Genomic DNA, 4,326 nt, shown 5'->3' on the forward strand with positions numbered 1-4,326 from the left:
TAGCAGGATTCCTGCCACCCGCTTGGGAGCCCTGAGTGAGTTCCAGATCTGACGTCAGACTGGCCCAGCCCTGATTGTGGTGGACACCTGGGCTGCAAACCAGCAGATACAGATCCCAACTTTCTTCTCTCTCTCTCTCTCTCTCTCTCTCTCTCTCTCTCTCTCTCTCTCTCCTCTCTCTCTCTCTCTGTCTACCTTTCATAAAAAAAAAAAGAGCATTGCTGCTTGCATAGCCATTGTCTGTGTTCCCACTAGACTACAGTCTTTCTGCCTTTTTTTTTTTCCAATTTATCACACCACGTGTTTAATTAAGCCCTGCACAGAGGCTTATTTTAAAAAAACATGTCATCTAGAGATTTTTTTTTCATCCACTGCTCTGCTTGGCAGCCAGTCTCTTGTCTCTCTCTTCAGCAATGGTGAGGCAGATTCCCTTCCTTCGGGGAAGAGAAATCCATGGTTTATTGCCTTTTCCAATAACAAAAATGTTGGAGAGCCGAGTGGCAAAGCTGTTGCCATTGCCATCTTTAACATGCACCACATCAAAAGAGCCAGGATGTCTCTCTCTGTTGGTGATCACACCAATTCTCCCAAGGTTGGCACCCCCAGTGACCATGCACAGATTACCAGTGTCAAACTTGATGAACTCGATAATCTTGCCAGTTTCCAGATCAATCTGAATGGTATTATTCACCTTGATTAGGGGATCAGGATAGCGAATTGTAGCAGCATCATGAGTCACCGAGGAGGGATTCCTTTTGTGCCCATGAAGATCTTCCTCACTTTGCACAATTTGTACTTGGCTTCCGCAGAAAGATCAGATGTCACAGATCAGACGGAAATTCTCTCCCGTCTTGTCAATGCTCATGACATCCATGAATCCAGCAGGATAAGTTATATCAGCTCAGACTTGGCCATCAATCTTAATAAACCGCTGCATGCAAATTTTCTTAACTTCATCCCCTGTCAGTGCATACTTAAGCCTGTTCCTTAGGAAAATGATGAGAGGGAGACATTCCCTCAGCTTGTGGGGACTGGTGGATGGGCGAGGAGCAAAAACTCCGGTCAATTTATCCAGCATCCAATGCTTTGGAGCTGCTACGCGCTTAAGGTGCTTCTTGGGACCACGAGCCATGGCTATGCTGCAAACGGAAACCTTTCTACTTTTTACTTGGTAAATTTCTTATCTGGTGAAGTATTAAGCCTTTTAACTGTAACATGAACTTTAAATGTTATCTCAAAAATTAAAAATAATATCAGGGAGGAGGGTGGATGAGCGGCAAGGGAGAAAGGGAATATCATTAGGTTCTTAAAATTGTACCTACAAATCACACTGAGTCTGTTAAAGACTACATTTTTAAAGATTTTTTTTAAAAGAAAAGAACAAATATTAATGTGATTTATCTCATTGGTAGGATAAAATTTATGCTGAGATCTGGATTGATATAGACAGTATTTGATAAAATTCATAACAGCATTAATGTATCAGAAAGAAAAAAATCATTTAAAGTTAGAAAGAGAATGAATATTCTTAACCTGATAAAAAGCATTTTTAAAATACCAAGACCAAAAACAACTGTTTTTAATTTGTAAAGTATTGACACATACTCTTTAAAAAATGGCATAATGGAAAAATCACATATTTTTCCAATCATACGCAGCATCATATTAGAAACCTAACAAGTACACTGAGGCAAAGATAAGGAAAACATATATCTGTGGAAAAGGAGTAAATTGTCATTATTTTCAGATATTATGTTCTACATAGAAAAACTTCTGGTTATCTATAAATTATGAGGATAAGTACAAAAAATTACTAACTTTCCTAGACATAAAACCAATATATGCATTTCTGTATGCCATGTCCAAAAAAGAAAGGTTAGGAAGTTCAGTTTCTTTTTTCTTTTTTTTAAAAGATTTATTTATTTTATTACACAGTCAGATATACAGAGAGGAGGAGAGACAGAGAGGAAGATCTTCCATCCGATGATTCACTGCCCAAGTGTTTGCAACGGCTGGAGCTGAGCCAATCTGAAACCAGGAGCCAGGAGGCTCTTCCGGGTCTCCCACGTGGGTGCAGGGTCCCAAGGCCTTGGGCCGTCCTCGAATGCCTTCCCAGGCCACAAGCAGGGAGCTGGATGGGAAGTGGAGCTGCCAGGATTAGAACCGACGCCCATATGGGATCCCCGGGGCGTTCAAGGTGAGGACTTTAGCCGTTAGGCCATGCCGCCAGGCCCAGGAAGTTCAATTTCTTAAAATAAAAAATATTGGGGCTTGCTCAAGCGATTGCTTGCCTTGCCGGAATCCCACATGAGTACCAGTTTGAGTTCTGGCTGCTTCAGTTCCAACCCAGTTCTCTGCTGATGTGTTTAGGAAGCATCAGTGATGGCTCAAGTGCTTGACTTCCTGCCATCACATGGGAACTCCAGCAGAAGCTCTTGGTTCCTGACTTTAGCCTGGCCCAACCCGAGCTTCTTGCAGCCACTTGGGGAATAAACCATTAGAGGGAAGATCTTCCTCTCTCAGTCTCTTTCACTTAACTTTCAAATAAATACATTTATATAACTTACAGCAGCAACCACAAAATAAGGTACCAAAGAATAAGTCTACTAAAATATATGTGAAACCTTTTGGGAGAAAGTAATAATACTTGGGTGAAACATACAAAATATAAATCACAGAATTTTCTGCGTGAACGGACACCATTTTTGGCATGCCAGTTCAAGTCCCAGTTGCACCACTTCCCATCCTGCATCCTGCTGACGCATCTGGGAAAGCAGCAGAGGCTGTCTCAGGTACTTGCGCCCCACCACCCTGTGGGAGACCTGGGATGCAGTTTTAGGCCCTGGCATTGGTCTGATCCAGCCTTGGGTCTCGAAGCCGTTTCAGGGAGTGAATATCAGCATGTAGTTCTCTCTCTCTCTTCAAGTAGATCAAATGCATCTTTCGAAAGAAGCTATTGAGTACGTAGAGAGTCGTAAAGAAAAAGAATAAGAAATGCCAGGAGGACACAGTGCAAAGGAAATCGGAAGGGCCGATACATACATCTCATTAATCACAGAATGACAAATTAATAAAATAGCTTCTCAAAAATAACAGCCCAACAAGCCTTGGCAAGGATGTAGAACCACAAATATCCTTATGTGCTTCTGGCCAGGAACATAAATTGGATCAACCACATTAGAGAAAAGTGTGGCATGATTTCATGGGGCAGACGCTGTGAGCAAGTTTGTTCAGCTTTGATCCCCACCTCCTTCTGAAATCCTGCCCTATGTTTCCAAAGGCAGCAAACTAAACTTGGATTTCCAAGACACCCTTATGGCTAGTGTTCCAGCCGGAATGAAGGGTTGGCCCCAACCCCTGCTGAATTAGGTAAGGAGAGAGGCAGGGCTGGGGGGTCTTGGTTTGGCTGTGGAGAACTGTAATGGTGGCTTCCTCATTTTAAAGGGTGGTTCCAGAACACAGCCTTGGTTCTGCAGCCAGCATGTCTCACAGTGGCTTCCTGATTTAGCTGGAGTGGCTTCCTAATTGTACCTAAAGCAGCGTGGCTTTGGAACCAGAACCATACAGGCAGCATTCCAATACAAAACGCAGCTTCCTGTTGAAGAGAAAAGTGGTAGCTTTCCTGGTGGCTTGGTACCTTGGTGTGGCTCTGGAAATCATTCCTAGAAGTTCAGTCTAAAGTCCTTCTCTTCAACCCTCCCAACAGCTCTGTGAACCAGCCACAAGCTAGGGCAGATTCCATTTCAAGTTAACCAACTAGGATGTATCCTGTCATGTGTAACAATCCAGCCCAGCTGCACCAGACACACTCCATAATCCAGCAGTTCCTTGTCCTAGGTACTGATCCTGAAGAAGTTCTTAGCCTATACATGAACTATAGCTAAGTACCAGGATATGTTTACAGCATTGTTTGTAGTAACCAGAGAAGCTGGAAACAAATCCAAGCCTATCAGGGGTAGAATGGGAGCTGGCTCCATGATGTAACAGACTAATCCTCCATCTGTAGTACTAACATCTCATAGGGTCACTGGTTCGTGTTCCAGCTGCTCCGCTTTCAATCCAGCTCCTTGCCAATGGCCTGGGAAAGCAATGAAGAGGATAGCCCAAGTCCTTAAGCCCCTGCATCAGAGACCTGAATGAAAGTCCCGGCTCCCAGACTTGGATCAGCCCAACTCCGGCCACTATGGCATTTGAGAAGTGAACCAGCAGATGGAAGATGTGTATGTGTACACGCATGTGCCTTCTCTCTGTAACTCTGCCTTTCAAATAAAAATAAATAACTGTTTTGAAAAGACTCGAATGGATAAATAAATGCAGTATCATCAA

General features: G+C 43.3%; 1 pseudogene; it reads right to left on the reverse strand.

The window, feature by feature from the left end:
• Positions 1-272: 272 nt before the first annotated feature.
• LOC101523004 (small ribosomal subunit protein eS4-like) lies at positions 273-1,146 on the reverse strand (annotated as a pseudogene).
• Between the last annotated feature and the right edge of the window lie 3,180 nt (positions 1,147-4,326).

The sequence above is a fragment of the Ochotona princeps genome, chromosome 1 (assembly GCF_030435755.1).
Source record: "Ochotona princeps isolate mOchPri1 chromosome 1, mOchPri1.hap1, whole genome shotgun sequence".
Taxonomy (NCBI): Eukaryota; Metazoa; Chordata; class Mammalia; order Lagomorpha; family Ochotonidae; genus Ochotona; species Ochotona princeps.